The sequence below is a fragment of the Sodiomyces alkalinus genome (assembly GCF_003711515.1).
Source record: "Sodiomyces alkalinus F11 unplaced genomic scaffold SODALscaffold_4, whole genome shotgun sequence".
NCBI lineage: Eukaryota > Fungi > Ascomycota > Sordariomycetes > Glomerellales > Plectosphaerellaceae > Sodiomyces > Sodiomyces alkalinus.
The window spans coordinates 2,854,673-2,874,273 of NW_021167082.1; positions in this window are offsets into that span (position 1 = coordinate 2,854,673).

Sequence of the window (19,601 nt, forward strand, 5' to 3'; positions counted from 1 at the left end):
CGGTCCTCAACGCTAAAGAAGGGCCGTGGATAATAAGGAAGAACAGCGTCCTCGTTGACTCCGTGCTGTCGGTATGATAAGGGATCAATTCATTGGAGTTACGGCGCGAATTGATGGAGTGCCCTAAGATAAATAGCACTTCTCCAGACTTGGGCGTTGGCAGGCCCTTAATTCCGAGACGTTGATATGGCAATTTAGAAGGTCATGATAGAATTTCCTCAGTAGGTAGGGAAGGTCGTTCGCAAAAACGAGGCTGAAATACCTAAGGTACCTTAAATAATATTCATAAAGAATTGTCACGAATAGAGGGCGAATAGCTAGCCAGAGCTATAGAGAAGAGTGGAGAAAGGGAGGATTAGATTGCCTTACAGGCCTCCTATAAAAGCCTGCAATATAGTCCTAGAAAGCTCCCTATATATAGACTTCCTTTAACTAATTAGATCCCTCTATTCAGCTTACTCTACTAAGCCTTATAAGAAAATAAACTAAAGATATATAAAGACTAAGGTAAGTATAAGGTTAAACACTATAAGCTAAGCGTGGCTAGCCCTATAATCTTAATATACCCCCTATTTATAGCTATTTAACTATAGCTTAAATATCTCTTAGATTCCTTTATATTTAAATAAGCACCTTAGAATAGCCTTAAAGAAATCATAGCTTTCTTTTAACCTATAAATAGCAAAGTGTGACGGGCTATAGCCCGTGGAATAGTCCCTGGTAGTAACCGGAACTAAGAAGCATGGACCTCCTAGTAAGGCCCGTGCGATCCTATATATACTTAGCCGCCTAGATACCGCGTAGACTTTTCCTTTTCTCCTTTGCTTTCTTAGTTCGAATAAACTATATTTTCGGCCTTAATACGTGAATAACTTCTAATAAGCCGTTATATATTCGAACTTATAAGACTATAAGCTTCGATGCTTATATAGAAGGAGGTCCTAGTTACTTCACCTTAAGCCTACTAAGGGGCTAAGGGTAGGTTATAAGGACCTTATATAATAAAATCGATAAACGCGTGTTATAACACGTATAGGAAGCGGTAAGGATATATATCGCCCTTATTTATAATATACTTATTAGTATATAAATAGCCCTCGAAAGGTCTTAACTTAACCTGTACCTTATACCTATTAAGTACCTAGCACCTATACTAATTATTACGCCCTTACCCTTACCTAGACCCCTAAAGCCAGAGACTACTATACCCGTCCCGCCATTAATACCTATACTCTTATACCGTGTATAGTAAGTCGCTATTCCCGTAAAATTTAGTGGAAAACGCATAGAATATACCGCTTAATCCTAAACTATACGACTAAAGCTTAAACTTAACGGTCCGCTATTTTATAGTAATAAAAAGGCGTAGTATTGAATTAATATATACTTAGATACCTAGCCTTAGTAGGTGGTTAGTACCCTTTTCGGTAACGGAGGTATAAATAGTATATTTAACCTAAAGGAATTTATAGCCTACCTTAATTATATATATAAGGACCGTAACGAATAAGGCTATACTACTAATACCCTCTAATCAGTAAAGTAAAAACCCGACTAACTATTCTCGCGCTTCTTACTTACTTTTAAAAGGAACCTAGTATAAGTAAAAGGCTATAATTAGGGAGATTATATTAAGGTATCGTCCCTTAAAACGGCGCCCTAAATAATAGACTATATAATAGCCTAGTAGTAGCTAACCTCCTTAATACCTATACCGAGTAGGTTAATAAAGTATAAAAGATCGCGTAAAGATAAAAGGGTATTAGTAAATCGTACTAACTAATTCCCGTCCCCTATAAACTAGCTAAGGACGCTAATAATAATATCGCTATAAGTAAAGTTAATAAGGTTAGCGAGTCTAAGGGGTCTTAATAAAAGCCTAACCGCTACGCGAATATTATATATTAGAATTACTAGAAAAAGGGCTATATCTAATAGTATTATAAGAGTAAGAAGGATATAATAGCCCGAATATCCCCTTAATAGGAGGAATCCGAAAATATTCCGGAGGATACTAAAGATTCGGAAAAAGAGTACCTCTAGTACGAAATCGGGTACCGGAGCCATTAGCGTAAGAGTAATATAAGTAAAAGGAGTTTAAACCGCTATTACGGAGCGAGTTAGTATTAATCTAAGTAAGAGTTAATAGTAATAGGTTAATAAACGCTTTTATAAATACGGGTTATAACTACTATACCGCTATAAATAAGTTTACTTAAAAAATACGCTTATTATTAATCGATAAGAAGAAATAACTACTAAAAGGCTTCTCGGATAAGACTAAACCGGCTAGTAATACTAGTATCATAGTCTCTATATAAGATATATAAGGGTATACTAAGCGTGGTTTCGCGTATATAGTGCTAGGTCTAGACTAGGATCTTTTTCTTAGGCTTTTATAGATAAACTATAACGCTATAGTCCTTTACGCTAAGGAATAAAGGCTTTATTACGGAGTAGCTAATATCGATATCCGATTTCAGGATAAAGAAAAGCTAAAGGTAGTATAAGAGATCCGTACTATAGAACTAATAATAGGGTTAGTGTTTATAGGATTATATAGATAATTATAGTACTAGAAGGGAAAACGATAGGAAAAGGGCTTACGGGCTATATTATTAAAAGATATCGAAAAGACCCTAAGTGCGAAGGAACTAGTAGACCTATAAGAATATATCCCCGAGAGTATAATATAAGAGTTCAGCGACTTATTCGCGCCCTGATACTCTATACGCCTACCCTGATACTAAGCTAGCGCTAATTATAAGGTTTACTTATAGAAGGATAGTAATAGTAACGAATAAGCCTTACCGTAAAGCCCGCTTTATAATATATCGCGCGAAGAGCTCCTTATATTAGGGAAAATAATAACGGATCTCATAGATAAGGAATGTATTTATATAAGTAGCTTAGTTACCGCCGCACCTATACTATTCGTAACGAAGCTAGGGGGCGCCTCTGATTTTATTACGATTACCGCGCCCTAAATATATTTACTTAGCGAGATTATTACCTACTCCCCCTAATTATAAAGATACTATATAACCTAGCTAAGGCGAAGTGGTTTACTAAGTTAGATATTATCGCCGCCTTCTATAAGATATAGAGAGCGCCGAGGTATAAGTATAAGACCGTATTCCGTACTCGGTTTAAACTATTTAAGTAGTTAGTATACCCCTTTAGGTTAACCGGCGCGCCTATAACGTTCTAGTAATATATTAACCTATTACTACGGGAGTTCCTTAATAATTTTATCTTTATATATATAGATAATATCCTGATTTACTTAGACATATCTTATAAAGACTATAAGGAAAAGGTACGGCGAGTACTTAATACCCTTATAAACGGTTAGGCTAAACCTTAACCCGAAGAAGTATAAGTTTAGTATTAAGATGGTTAAATACCTAGGGTTTATCGTTATAGTGGGAAAAGGGGTATTTTATATAACCCTAAGAAACTTAAGACTATTATAGAATAAAAGGCGTTAGTCTCCGTGATCAGAGTATAAAGTTTTCTAGGGTTTACTAACTTTTATAGGATATTTATCCGCGATTTCGTAGCTATTATAGCGCTACTTATAGCCCTAATAAAGAAGAATACCCTATTCTACTAAGGCCCCCTATAAAAGGCAGCCTTTAAGGAGCTAAAGTAAAGGTTCTAGGAAAAGCCTTACCTATAATACTAGTAACCCGGAAGGAAGATAATACGCCCTAGATTCGGCCGGGAATACCAGGGCGTACCACGGGGTACTCTAGCGGTACTATAGTATAAGCCATAGCACCTATAGGGTACGCTATAGGTACTTATAGGGTATACTATAGCTTCCCTAGGGTATAATTAGTGAATACCAGGGAATCCCCTAGGTTCCTATACGTAGGAGCCGAGGATTCTACGGGGTTTAGCCGTGGAATACTTAAGTCTAGGGGGCGCGCCCCCTTAGTTACACTAAGATATCTTTATTATACCTTATGATTTATAGTAAAGGTTACCCCTTTCTAAACCCTAGAATATCTAGGTCTGATAGTACTGGCTGGCTAGATATATACCTGGTTAGAGTATATTAAATAGTAGTAACTAAGCTTTTAGGTAAGGCTTGTGTACCGCTACCCAGCGCGGACTATATATACCAAGACTAAATAGGTACGGAGTTCCCTAGCGAATGCTAGCGTGCTAGGCGTAGCCGCCCTTAAAGGCGCGAACTATGTATACTAAGACTAAATAAACACGACCGCTCGTGCTAGGCGAAGACGCCTCCCCTTTAATAGATTTAGGCGTAGAGTAGTAAAGGGAACCACCGTTAAGCGTAGGATTAGCGCCTATACTAACCTATACTAGCCGTAGAACCCGAGCTTCGATACCGCGATAACCTTCCTAATAATTACTAGTCGGCGTAAGCGATCTTACTAACCTATACCGACGCTAACCGTTCTTAACGATCGCTAAAGAGTATAGGATAACGCCTATACTATCCTATATACTAGCGTCCTCCGTAGAACTAGAGTCCTGATAGAAACACGGAGTATTAACCTAATCGCCTCCCCTTTACTAGGTCTAGGCGTAGAGTATACTAAGAATTCCGTAGTCGTTAGTTAAGTATAAGAATAGCGCTTATACTAACCTATACTAATACCTATTATAGATCCTTAGCTCTAATATAATACTAATCCTCCTAATAATCGCTAGTCGGCGTAGGCGACTATACTAACTTATACTAATGCTAAACCTTCTAAATAATCGCTAAAAGGCATAGGCGACTATACTAACTTATACTAACGCTAAACCTTCTAAATAATCGCTAAAAGGCGTAGGATAATAACTATACTATACTATACACTAGCGTCCTCTATAGTACTAGAGCTCTAATAGAAGAACCACGGGGCGTATTAATTCCCCCCCTCCCTATCTCCGCGGAGTATACTAAGGAATCCACGGTTATTAGTTAAGCGTAGGAATAGCACTTATACTAACCTATACTAGTATTCACCGTGGATTAATCCTAAGCTCTTATTACGGGCTATAGCCCGTAGAATAGTCCCCGGCAGTGGCCGGGACTAAGAAGCACGGGCCCTCTAGCGAGGCCCGTGCGATCCTACACGTACTTAGCCGCCTACACACCGTGTAGACTTTTCCTTTCCTTATTTTCTTCCTTAGTTCGAATAAACTATATTTTCGGCCTTAATACGTGAATAACTTTTAATAAGCCGTTATATATTCGAACTTATAAGATTATAAGCTTTAACGCTTATATAAAAGGAGGTCCTAGTTATTTCGCCCTAAGCCTACGAAGGGGCTAAGGGCAGGTTATAGGGACTTCGTATAATAAGATCGACGAATATAAATTATAACGCGTATAGGAAGCGGTAAGGATATATATCGCCCCTATTTATAATATACTCGCTAGCCTATAAGTAGCCTTCGAAAGGTCTTAACTTAACCCGTATCTTATACCCACTATATACCCGACGCCCACCTTAGTCGTTACGCCCTCGCCCTTACCTAGGCCCCTAGAAGCAGAGACTACTATACCCGTCCTGTTACCGGTACCCACGCTCTTATACTATATATAGTAGGTCGCTATTCCCGTAAAATGTAGTGGAAAACACACGGAATATACCGCTTAGTCCTAGGCTATATAACTAAAACTTGAGCTTAATAGCCCGGTCTTTCGTAGTAATAAAAAGGCGTGGTATATAATTAACGCGTGCTTAGATACCTAGACTTAGTAGGTGGTTAGCACCTTTTTCGGTAATAGAGGTATAAACGGTGAATTTAACCGAAAGGAATTTATAGCCTACCTTAACCGTACATATAAGAACCGTAACGAATAAGGCCGCGCTATTAATACCCTCTAATCGATAAAGTAAAAACCCGACTAACCGTTTACGCGCTTCCTACCTACTTTTAAAAAGAACCTAGTATAGGCAGGAGGCTATAACTGGGTAGACTATATTAAGATATCGTTCCTTAATAGCGCCCTAAATAACAGGCTATATAATAACCTAGTTATAGCCGACCTCCTTAATACCTACACCGAGTAAGTTAATAAAATATAAATAATCGCGTAGAGATAAGAGGGTGCTAGTAAGTCGTACCGACCGATTCCTATCGCCCGTAAACCGGCTAAGGACGCTAATAGCGATATCGCTATAGGTGGAGTTAATAAGGTCGGCGAGTCTAAGGGGACCTAATAGAAACCTAACCGCTACGCGAATATCATATACTAGAACTACTAGAAGAAAGGCCACGTTTAACGGCACTATAAGAGTAAGAAGGATATAGTGGTGTTAGAATATACAGTGCTTACACGTTGCTATAGGACTAGTACTAGACTTATATATAGATAGGGGGATTATAGTCAGGTTAGACCGTTAAAGATATAACGCGTCGAGGTCTAGTAAGCTGGTTAGCTTAGAAGTTAGCGTAGATCTAGTAAGCTAGTTAGCTTAGGAACCAGCTTACACCTAAACTTAGTCCTAAGGAGGCCTCTCGCTACCTATTTAGTTAGAAGACCTTAGGTAGGTATAAAGAGGGGAGTGCCTTCTATAGTTCTTAGAGTCTTGGAGGGACTTAACGAATAATCTTATCACGATACCCCCTCCTTAGTTCCTACTAGTCCCTAAGTGATCTTATATCGCTCTATAGTGGCCTATCACTCCTAATAGTACACCTATAATACTTCTATAGCGTTATTTAGAAGTCGGAGAGGAATTTAGGGTCTTAGTCGGAAATAATAGATTGGGAAATCCCTTAATTCCCGAGGTAGGGCGCTTAAAGCAGGGATAAAGCCTAATTCTAGGCGGTATATATACTATAGCCCGGAATAAATAAGGTAGCCTTAGTGAACTTATTATAATAATAGTATAAAAGGGGATTAGTAGTATTAGGATAGGCTATATTTTGCTAAGGGGGCGTTAGCGGTTAGTCTAGTTAGTAACGTAGACATAGTAGTTAGTAATATAAGACTCGACCTACCTACGTAATTTAGGAATAGCGAATCAGCTAATAAGATTATACTAAGTGCGTTTAACGCTAAAATAATAGCGTTTGTTATAGGCGGCGCGGATAAACTCTTACTATAAGGCGAAGGAGATATAAAGACGGCGTTTACCGTTCTACTCTATATAGTATAGTAAACTATTATCTAACTCGAAAAGAATCTTAATCCGGGAGGTATAGTCTTTTACTTAGGCGAGTATAAGACCTTACTATAAGTCTTTAACGTAACCCTTATAGATCCTTTATCGTATATCCGGATCTATCTATAGCTCGCTAAAGTAGTAGACCGCCTAATTATACTAAATCCTTTCGAGTTCTCCTTCTCCCTCTTTTACCGTGTTAATAGTAAGGAGCTATAAAAGGGCGTCGGCTACTATATTAGCCTTACTAAGAATATAATGGTAGTCTAGCTAAAACTCGCTGAGGAATTCGGAGGAGAGGATAAGCTTTATATTTAGCCGGGTCTTGTCGGTGCTAGCTAGCGCTATAGATTTTATAATTCTTACGATAGCCGCGTAGTCTATTAGAATAATAGTCGGATTCCGGCGGGCGGACTAGATAATAGTTCGGGTCTTTCAGATAGCCTAGCTAAAGTAAACGACCTCTAATTCGGTTAGCTAGTACTTCTGCTCAGCGGTATTTAGCCCCTTATTAATATAAAGCACCGGGCGTACTAAGTGTCAAAGGTATCCTTGTATAGAGTAGTATAATAGTGATTAACCGACACGTCCTAAGTGAATAGTGGTTCGTCTATAGATAATAGGTCTTAGAATGCTTAGATTATTCGTTACCCCCCTTAAGAAAGAGGTCCTTAGGGCGCTCCTTTTATAGCTATCCCGGGTCTAACTAGAATCCTCCTATCTACCCCCGCCTAACTCCCTTAATATATGACTATCACACCTAATATCTTAACCTTTATCCTCCTATTAACTCCTAGTGGTTCTACCTCTATCCTCCTATAGCCTAATATCTCGGAATCTAGATATAGCCTCGGCCCTTCTAGGTCGTGGTGATATCCCTCGTGGATACTATCCCTTAGCTATATAATAGCGATACTATAACGACGACCTATTAATTCCCGGTATACCTACTACTAGTAGACAGGCCCTTCTAGATTATAGATATAAGTCTCGTGGATACTATCCTTTAGCTATATAATAGCGATACTATAGCGACGACCTATTAATTCCCGGTATATCTGCTACTAGTGGATAGGCCCTTCCAGATTATAGATATAAGTCTTATAGATACTATCCCTTAGCTATATAATAGCGATACTATAACGACGACCTATTAATTCTAGGTATACCTATTACTAGTGGATAGGCCCTTCTAGGTCGTGGACATAAGTCTCGTGGATACTATCTCTTAACTATATAATAGCGAGACTATAACGATAACCTATTAATTCTAAGTATATCTATTATTACTAGATAGGCCCTTCTAGGTCGTGGGTCTAAGGCTTATAGATACTATCCTTTAGCTATACTATTAAGATAGTGCCGTATTAATAACCGGTTAGTCCGTAATATATCTACTATTATTAACCCGATAAGCTAAGTATATCTTCTCGTTCCTTTCTTAGTATATCCGTGATATAATACCCCTCTATAAAGCGCCTATCCTTAGGCGGCTATTAAACGAAGTGGTAAAGCTAATAACTATAGTAGGCTATATAGTATTCAGTTAATAAGTAGTTTATTCACGAATAATAGTATTCCCTTAGAGATAAGAACCTATCGTGGGTTAGTAGTTATCCCGTTATAAAGTATCTAAAAGGTATCCGGTTTAAAGTCCTTTATTAATTTATTCTCTTAACTAGAAGCATTATTTATATATTAAAGAGTTATAGGGCTTCATTAGTTAGATAGTCTATAAATAACAGCCTTTTAGTAACTATCGTATAGGTGGTTAATATCTTAGCCCCCTTTATTCAATTAATATAGTAACTCGAGCAGGCAAGTGCTCTTACCTATTACTTAATAAGATAAAATAAAAGGCACGGCAGCCCTATAGGCCGTAGATATTATCCGGTACCTTTTAAAATCTCACGATCCTCTTCCTATTCTCCTTAAGCCATTATAATAACCTTAGTTTTTAGGTTATAGCAGGTGAGTTAAATCCCGGCTATAATGCTATTAATCTTCCATCGATATAAGCGTTAACGAGGATTAAGTTCTTTACGTTCCTCGGTTATAAACTCGGCGTTATATACGTTATTAATAGTTAGATATTTACTAATACCTATTAAGGGTGCCCCTAGTTAATTAATTCTCTTTTTATAATAATATAATTCCTTCTATAAGGCCTCCTTCTCTATACTCTTACCTTTATTAGGAGACTAATAATTTAATAGCTCGCCGTTAATTCGTTAATATACCTCCTAAAACGGCTCTAAAGAATACCGCCGCTACTAGCGCTAGTAGTAATACCCCCGCCGCGGATAATAAGCGAAAGGCTAGGGGTACTACTAAAAGAGCCCCTAAGCGCGCGAAGACTACCGGCGGTATATACTATTACTAGCGGTAGTAGTAGTAGTATAACCGCGTCGCCAGCCGGTTCTTCGGGAACTAATAATAATTCCACTACCTCTATCACCCTTACGCCTAAGACTCTTATAATAACCGCTCCGCCTATAGCCCCTCTAACCGCTCCCCCCACTACTATATTAACGCCTAGTAGTATAATAACTACTCCTCGACCCGTTATTCACGGGGATATAAAGGATATAGGTTATAGCGGCCCTCTATATAAGCTATACGACCGTTATACCCGGTATTAGTATACTAAGACCGATGTCACCGCTACGCCTATTACTTTCCGCTTATACCGCTTTACTAAAAGTAAGTTAGCCCTCCGGTAGTTTCCTAACCACTAATAGCTAACGTGGTTATATTTATAGAGCGGTTAGCCAAATATAATTACTACTAAACGTAAGGCAGTAAGCCTTATAATAAGGTAAGTCCTATACCCCTCCCCTCTACGACCGCTCCGCGGCCGACTAACGAGTTATAGTTATCTATTAATACTCGTACGTTTGCTTAACTATTATAGAATAATATTATAACGGTATTTAAGGAAAACCGTAGCTTCACGGCTACTAAACGATAGTTACTAACTAAGGCTCGGGCTCGCCTAAGGGCCCTTATATCCGATTAAAGCGAAGCTCGTAACTAAATCCCTAAAGCCGAGTAATTAGTTCGCCGCTAACGCGAAGTTAAAGCTAATTCGTAGTTAGAAGCTTCTAGGGATCGTAACTATATTCTAACTTAACTTATAGTAGCTATAGAGCAATATATAGTTAAAAGCCGTATAACCAATAGCTTATTATAAGAGTTAGTTTAGAGTAATAAGGACTTAGTTAATAAGCTAGCGGTCGTTATTAACTAGTCTAGCGGTAGTAGTAATAAGGTAGGGGTTAATAACTAAGGTAACGGGTTAAATATAGGCGCTAAGTTAGATAGTCTCTTAACTAGTATACCGGCCTAAAAAAGTATAGTTTAAACGCAGGTGATTTAGGGGTAGCCGACTTAATTCCCCCTTTTATTTATTAGTTCTTTTTTCTATTTTTTCTATTTTTTCTATTTTTTCTATTTTTTCTATTTTTTCTATTTTTTCTATTTTTTCTATTTTTTCTATTTTTTCTATTTTTTCTATTTTTTCTATTTTTACTTCTGTTTTTTCCCGTTTACTTATTAGGGATACTAGTAAGGAGAGGCCTATTAGGTAATAGAATAAATAACTTTTTTATACGGAAATTAATTATAAGTCGACTAATTCCTAATCGCTAACTGGTTATATATTCTATAGTAGTAGCGATTGAGAAGATTATTCGGTGAATTCCTCTTCGGTTCCTATATATTTTCCTTATAGCCGTAGTCCGCCCACTTAATAAAATACTATTAGCGATTACTATCATAACGGTAGGCGAGGATATCTTCGACCTTATACTTATCTAACTTTTATAGTTCGATATCTATATCCTTAGGAACCGGCGATTTACTATCACGGGACTGCTAGGGTTCTAATAAAGAAACTTGAAATATATTATAGATCTTTAATTTGAGTAGTAAGTCTAGTTTATATACTAGACCGTGCTAGCTAATAACCTTAGCGACACGGTAAGGTCCTAAAAACTTATCGGATAGTTTAGGGTTAGGCCGCCGCTAATAAATATTTTTAGCGGAGAGTAGTATATACTTATCCTTATTAAAGCGTTTCTAAACACGGCCTTTATTATAATAGCGTTCGTATATAGCCTATACCTTTAGAATTAGGGCGTCTATTACTTCTCGGTTAGCTAATAAGTATTAAACTCGCTATTCTATAATATCTAACTTAGACTCCCTTTTAGGCTAAGATTATAACTTATATAGCCCGCGTGGATTATAACCTATAAGTAAAACGGCCGGCGTATTATTTATAGTTAAGTGCTAAGAGGTATTATAGATAAACTAGGCGAGTAGGAGCTTATCCACCTAGTCGTTCTGCTTAAATATATAAAATATACGTAGGTAATACTTAATACTCTAATTTTAGCATTCCGTTTAACTATCCGTCTATAGGTGCTAGGCCGTTAATAGCCGCCTATCTACCCCGAGGTATATATAGAGTATTTTCTAGAACCGGCTTATAAATAATAATCCTTAGTCGGAGATAAAACTATTGGGCAGACCGTACTTACTAAATATATACGTTTATAGGATATCCGCTAACCTATCTACGGTTAATTTATTACTAGTTAGTATATAGATAGCGTACTTAGTATATCCATATACTACTACTAAGATAGTATTTTATTTATATCCGCTATCGGTAACTAGTAAAAGACCGGTAACGAAGTCGATAGATATTTCTTAGAATAATCGGCATAGAATAGGTAAGCTCTATATTATACTATATAGTTTATAGTACGGGGCCTTTATACGCTAATATATAAGATAACTAAGGATAAACTTCTTAATATCGCGTTATAAGTAGTCCTAGTAGTAGATATCTCGAATATATCGTATAGTCTTAGCGATACCTAGATAACTAGCTATTAGACTATTATAGAAGGCTTATAAAATAGTATCGCGTAAACCCGAATAGTTAGGGATATAAAGGCGATTCTTAAAATGGAGTACCCTATTATTATCCTCGGACTACGGGTTCTATAAAGCTAGGCCGGGCGGCTCTATAATAGTAAGTTTATCGTAGAAAGGATCCTCCTTTTATACCTTAATAACCTAAGACTATAGGTTAGTTTATAGTTAGCTATTATCGGCGTTTAGGTTAGCGATAAGAAGCTAGGTTATATACGTAGTTAATATACTAAGGGCGTATTTATAAGTAAACGCCTTTACCGGCTTAGCGCGTTCAGTATCTAGGGCCGCGGTATCGGGTACTAATAAAGGTTTACGGGATAGATTATCGGCCGGATTATAAATACCCGCTTAATACTTAATCATAAAGTCGTAGGCGGCTAATTCCTTAAGCTATTATATATATTAGGCTTTAATATATAGCTTATCTAAGAGATAGCGGTGATTAAGATAGTCTATTCGGACTTTGATATAAGACCGACTATAAGTAATATAATAGCGCTAAATACGGAAAGCTTTATATATAGCTATTAACTCGGTATCCGGCGTTATATAATTTAACTTAGCTCCCTTAAGCTTACGCGAAAAGAAGGTAATTAGGTCTTAACGGCCGTTCTCTAACTAATTAATTACTACTCCTAAGGCGAAGGTAAAAGCGTTTAGCTCCACGCGTATAGGAAGAGCCGGATTAAAGTGCCGTAAAACGGGCGTATCTTAGAACCCGTTATAAAGTTCGACGAATATATCGAGTTGATCGCTAATTAAGGTAAAGGTACCGGTTAGCTTATCGCCTTTTAATAGGTCTATAAGAGATATAATAATCGTATACTAGTTTTTAATAAATTGGCGGTAAAATCCCGTAAAGCCTAAAAAGACTTAAATCTTACGTATCGTATTAGGGGGTTCTTAGTTTTGGATTACTTTAACACAAGCGGGGTCTATATAGACTCCGGTTAAACTATAGATAAATCTAAGCAACTCGATTTCGGATATCTCGAAGATATATTTTTCTAGGTTTATAAATAAAGAATATTCTCTAAGGCATTATAATACCTAACGGATATATAGTCGGTAAATAGTTATATCCGAACTATAAATCAAAATATCGTTAAGGTAAATGATATAAATAGTATTAACTAGACTAGCTAAGATATAGCTAATATACTTCTAGAAACTAGTAGGTATATTATAGAGGCTAAACGGTATAATAAGATCTTTAAAATAGCCGTAGTTTATTCGGAACGCTATCTTCTATTCGTCGCCTTCCCGTATTCGTAGGCGATAATAAGTATCCTTAAGGTCTAATTTAGTATAGATAGTAGAAGAGGCTAAGCGATCTAAAATCTTATAGATTAGGGGTAATAGCGTACGGTCTTTATATACAACGTGGTTAAATACCCGGTAGTTAATATAGAGTCGAAGTTTACCTCCTTTTTTTAGTATAAATAAAACGGGCGTGCCTATAGGGCTACTAGATAACCTAATCTACTCTTTCTCGGTAGCCTTATAGATATATTATTATAAGACTACTAGTTCCGCTACGGCTAACGGGTAGATTAGTCCGGGGGGTAGCGCTTTATTATCTTATAGCTTAATAGGGTAGTCCTACTTATAATAGCCCGGTAGGTAGCTAGCTCGTACGATATTAAAAACGTCTACGTAATTAAGATATTAGGGGGGTAGTTATACTAATAACCGTATTAGTCGAGGCTCTTCTTCTTATACGTCTATATAACCTAAATATAACGTTAGCCCTTTATAAGGCTTATCGGTGGTTAGTATTAAAATAGCGATTAACTCCCGTACGGTCTTCTTTAATTACTTCCTTAAATTAACTAAAGCTAATTCGTGTCGTTTAATTCGATATATCTAGCTACTATCTTATTAGTTAATAGTTAGGTTAATTACAGAGAGCTATAGCCGGCTAAGGATAATTCGCGGCCCCTTAGGATTAAGGTCTAAAACGTGAAATTCGGTTCGGCGTATCTTAATACGTCTCTAACTATCGGTTAACCGGAGAAGGCTAGCTATTATTCTATAGGTAAATATAATCCTATCCTTTACTAACTAAGAAACCTAGCGTAAAGGCCTATCCGATACCTATCCTTCCCGTAAGGTAGACCGATCCACGACGTTTATATCCGCTCCTCTATTAAGGATAGCCGTGGTATAAACCTACCGCCCGCCTTACCTTAATGCTATAAGAGCTTTAATTAGTCTATAGCCCGAGGGCTTAGTATAAGGCGGGGCGTTTTCCTATTACTACGACTAGTTATTAGATTAGGTATAACTAACGTTTAACCGCGTGCCGGCCACGGGTTATCGGTTTAGGTTTAAGCTAAAGGTATTAAAACCGCTATTACTATCCTTTAGTTCTAGGTAGTTATTACGAAGATATCCTTTCTAGTAATAGTAGTAATACTCTATATCTACTAAATAGCTTTTTTTCGGTTAATTCGGGGTTATATTTTATCTAGCGGAGGTCTCTGGATCTTCCGGGGATAGGTTTCTCTTTAAACCATTACCGGCTTAGTTTATAGCTGCTAAGCGGTTACACCGCCGTGATTACGAAGCCGATACCTTATCCTTATCTTCTGTTATATCTTTATTCCGAAGTATCTTAGCCTTCCGTGCTATCGAATAAAGTTCGGCGTAAGTTTTAGGTAGTCCCTTAGCGATTATATAGTCGTGAATAGGCCGTTATAGCTTAACGATTATAAGCTATATACGCTAGTTATATTTAATAGGTATCAGGATCGTATTAAAGAATCGATTAATCTACTTAAGGAAGTGGTTATATTTCTCCTTATCTCTTTACTTAGTAGAGTTATTAAATAGTTCGTCTATAGCGGTTAATATACGGGTATCGCTATTAACGATCTACTCTAAAAGGAAATTCTTTATTTCCTGCTAAGTCGCTATAATAGCTCTAAGCGTAGTAATTAACCGTTATTAGGAATACCACCACGACCTAATAGCCTAAGGAAAAGCGTTACTAGCTAAATAGACTTTCGTCTTATCGCTGTAAAAATTACTAGAATTAAGGTAAAAACATTCTTCTAAGTCCTTAAGAAACGCTTTATACCAATCCTAAGATTAGCTATTCTATCTAGGGATAGAGTAATCTATCTTAGCCTAATTACTACGGGTTAGCTATTAGGTATCCGGGGTTTATAGTATATCCGCGGTATTACAATTATTTTATAAAGCTTAGAGTTATCCGGCTAGATAGTATCGCTCCTAATCTAACCTAAAAGCTTCGACCTATTCTTATAACTATACTACTATTAAATAGCTAACACCTATAGTAGAATTAAAGGGGCGATCTTTAGTATCCGATACCGGTCGGGCGGGTCTATTTACTAATAGTCCTTAATAAGGCAGAGCCTATAGCTATACCGTCCATAGCTAATCGGTAATTATCTCCGCGGTAAAGGACTATAAGGTTAGCTCGAAAAAGATAGGTATTATAGGTAGGGTCCACTCTATAGCGCTTAGGTTCTTAGTTCCCGGAGCGGTGCCGATAAATACCTTAGTATTACGACCTACGGTAAGCTAAGGGTTAGCTACCTATTAGGCTATTTAAGTTGTGTTACCTTACTCGGCGCGTAGCTTATTCTGCTCTTACCGCTACGGCTAAGGATTTACCTTATTAGTATAGCTAGACTCGGTATCTCCTGTCTCGAGCTCGGGGAATAATTAGTACGGTAACGATATACCGAGAATAACTAATTAGTTCTCCGCTTAGGTAAATAGGGCAGAAACTTTATACCGGTCTATATACCTAGGTAAGGTAGAGAACGAATAAAATATTAAAGGTATTCTCGTATAGAGTAGTATAATAGTAATTAACCGATACGTCCTAAGTGAATAGTGGTTCGTCTATAGATAATAGGTCTTAGAATACTTAGATTATTCGTTACTCCCCTTAAGAAAGAGGTCCTTAAGGCGCTCCTTTTATAGCTATCCGGGGTTTAACTAGAATCCTCCTATTTACCCCCGCCTAACTCCCTTAATATAAGACTATCACACCTAATATCTTAACCTTTATCCTCCTATTAACTCCTAATAGTTCTACCTTTATCCTCCTATAGCCTAATATCTAGGAATCTAGATATAGCCTCGGCCCTTCCAGGTCATAGTGATATCCCTCGTAGATACTATCCCTTAGCTATATAATAGCGATACTATAACGACGACCTATTAATTCCCGGTATACCTACTACTAGTAGACAGGCCCTTCTAGATTATAGATATAAGTCTCGTGGATACTATCCTTTAGCTATATAATAGCGATACTATAGCGATGACCTATTAATTCTAGGTATAATTATTACTAATAGATAGGTCCTTCTAGGTTATGGATATAAGTCTCGTAGATACTATCCCTTAGCTATATAATAGCGAGACTATAGCGACGACCTATTAATTCTAGGTATACCTATTATTACTAGATAGGCCTTTCTAGGTCGTGGGTCTAAGTCTCGTGGATACTATCCCTTAGCTATACTATTAAGATAGTGCCGTATTAATACCCGGTTAGTCCGTGATATATCTGCTATTATTAACCCGATAAGCTAAGTATATCTTATCGTTCCTTTCTTAGTATATCCGTGATACTAAGGTCTTACGAATAATTCCCTTAGCGAGCTATTCGGACTCGTTAATAAGCTAGAATAGTATAGCGGAGAAGCCGAGTTCTTTAGATATATTAAGCTAGATAAAGAGAATCCTAAAAGGATTATAGTAAAAGAGGTAAATATCCGATATAAGAGTGTCCGTGATATCTTTAAACACGGCTAACTCCTTAGTAGTTAGTTTAAACACGGCGCGTCGAGTATACGCCTTACGGGCCTAGCCTATATTCTTCCTAAGCTTTTATGCCTCCGCTAGGAGAGCGGTTTTCCGATATTATAACGGGCCGATATAGTAGAAGAACCGTGGAATAAGGTGCTAAAGCTAGCCGGTTATACCGATCTACTATTCTAATACTTATAGAGATTTTAGGGGCGATACCTTATAAAGCGCCGCCGTGTATTCCTTAGTATTTAATAGGCTAAGGGCGTTAACCTCGAATTCTAAAAGCTAAACCAATAGGCATATAATAAAGGACTTATTAAGGGAGATAGAGATCCTTTTACGGTCAAATAGGGCTAATACGGTATTTAGGTAGCCGGCGTGCTTATCCTTAGAATCCGAAATAATCACGATATCGTTAATAAAAGCGGCGGCGAAGCTTTTATACGGGCGGAGGAGCTTATCTATATACTATTAGACGTACGCTAGGGAATTACGAAAACCTATTAGGGTAACCTTAAAGCACTCTTATCCCCGATATAAAATAATAGTAAACCGTTCTTAATACGGCTTATATACTAGGAACTAATAGAAGAACGCCCTAGTATCTACTATAGAAATAAACTTCTTCCTACGGAGACGCCGGATAATCTTCTTTTATAAAGGTATGGGGTATATATCGGGGATAATAACCTTATTTAAAGCCCGGAGATTAACTACTATCCGGCCTTTACGCTTACTATTCACGGTACGCTACACGATAAACACGGGCGCTCTAAAGGGCGTAGGTTATATTAGCTATTCTATATATCCCTACTAGTATAGCCTATTAAGGGTCTTATCTAAGAACTACTTATTATCACGGCTAAGCGGGTATACTTTGTAGCTAATCTTTTAGTTATACTATCCGTCGACTAATAGAATCCGTATATATTCCGTATAGGGTATATCGATAACGCTTTACTTAGTCTAAACTTCAGGGTACTTTTCTATAATCTTGGCGAAGCGGCGGATAACCTTAGCTTTATAGCAGTAGATCGTTACGCCTTCCTTAGTAGTTTTTATAGGAGTATTGGGGCTCTTAGCGATACCGAGTTTACCCTTAGATATAATATACCCCTAGAAAACGTTACCGGTTACTTTATCTGCTAATAGCTATATAGTCTTTAGTTGTTTTATTAGGATATCCCGGGCGTTATCGTATTCGATATAAAAGTATCTATTAGCATAAAATAATTTTACCTATCCTAGCCTAATACCTTTAAGAATAACTATCAGGCGGTCGCTCGCGTTAAAGATTAGCACTATACTTTAGTTATTAAAGAGATGATTCGGGGAACCCTTAATATCCGGGGAGAACTCTATAGAATTAAGGTTAATATCGGGTTTTTAGATAGGTATATACCCGTATTACAGCGGAGGAATCACGGTCTTTCCGGCGGCTTTAATCTTCCGCCGGATTAGGGAGCGCTTAGCGAATACTTAAGCTAGTATAAGAAGGTCCTAGTATACTCTAATTAGGATAGCGTCCTGCGTATTAAGAATATCCAGGCCGTTTAGGTAGTTAAATTCTTATCCGAGGAGGAGACCGGCGTTAAGCCTCGGAACTACCTAGGCTTTAATATATAATCGGCAAATCTTTTTATTATTACCTATTATACTATAAACTAGCATGGTAAAGATAGCCTATCCTAGGGTCTTTATCGATCCTAAGCTATATAGCGTGGCCTGCTTAGTAGGATTAACCTAGTTATTAGGGAATCGACTTAGGAGGTACTAGCTTACTATATAGTGGGAGGCTCCCGAGTTAACGTAAATTTCGAATAGCGCGCCTATTAATATACTATAGACCTAGATCCGGGCGTATATATAGTTAGAAGGTCCGCTAGATAGATCCCTTACTTCCTAGAAAGTACCGTTAATTAGTATTAAGTCCTATTCGTCCTACGCCGCTAGTTAGTATAGCTAAGCGTATTTCTTCTTAGATTAAAGGGTCTTATTATTAGATCTTATAAGTTAGTAGTATTTATTATACTCTCGGCGTACCTAGTGAATATCGGAATACTTAGGTACGAATCCGAGTTTATCGGCGACCTAATATAATTAATCGCTTTATCTGTTACCCGCGCTACTATTATCCTTAGAATCTATAGAACCCTTAGAGTCTACCTCGGCGTAGTAGTACTTATTCTCGGGCTTTATATCGGTATTATCTCCGGATATAGGTTCCGCGGCGGTCTTTTTAGCGGAGGCGTTTACCTAGTCTCGAGGGCGGTCCCTAGGATAATCCCCGTATCGACGGTTAGATTATTTATTAGCGTTATAGGCTAGGAGTCGTTAACCCTTATTATTAGTAAAGCGGTTAGTATTAGGCGTAGGTAAAGCGTGGTCCTTACTTTAATAACGGAACTGGCTAGGGCTAAGGGAATAGCGGTCCGGCTATAGTATACGATATCGCTCGGGTATAAGACTAAACCGGCGGTTATAGTAGTTTAAAGCGGGTTACTATACTACTATAATAGGCGGTATAGAACCGTAAAATCCGTGGGTTCCTTAGTTAGCCCTAGCTAAGCTATATCGGTTAATATAATACTTTGATATACCTTAGGTATAGTTCCGATACTACCTTAGTATAAGGCTAGCTACGGAGTTTATAAAGTCGGCTTACTTTACCTCGGGTCCTGGGTAGACTATAATAGCGGCTAGGTTAGCGTTAAGCTT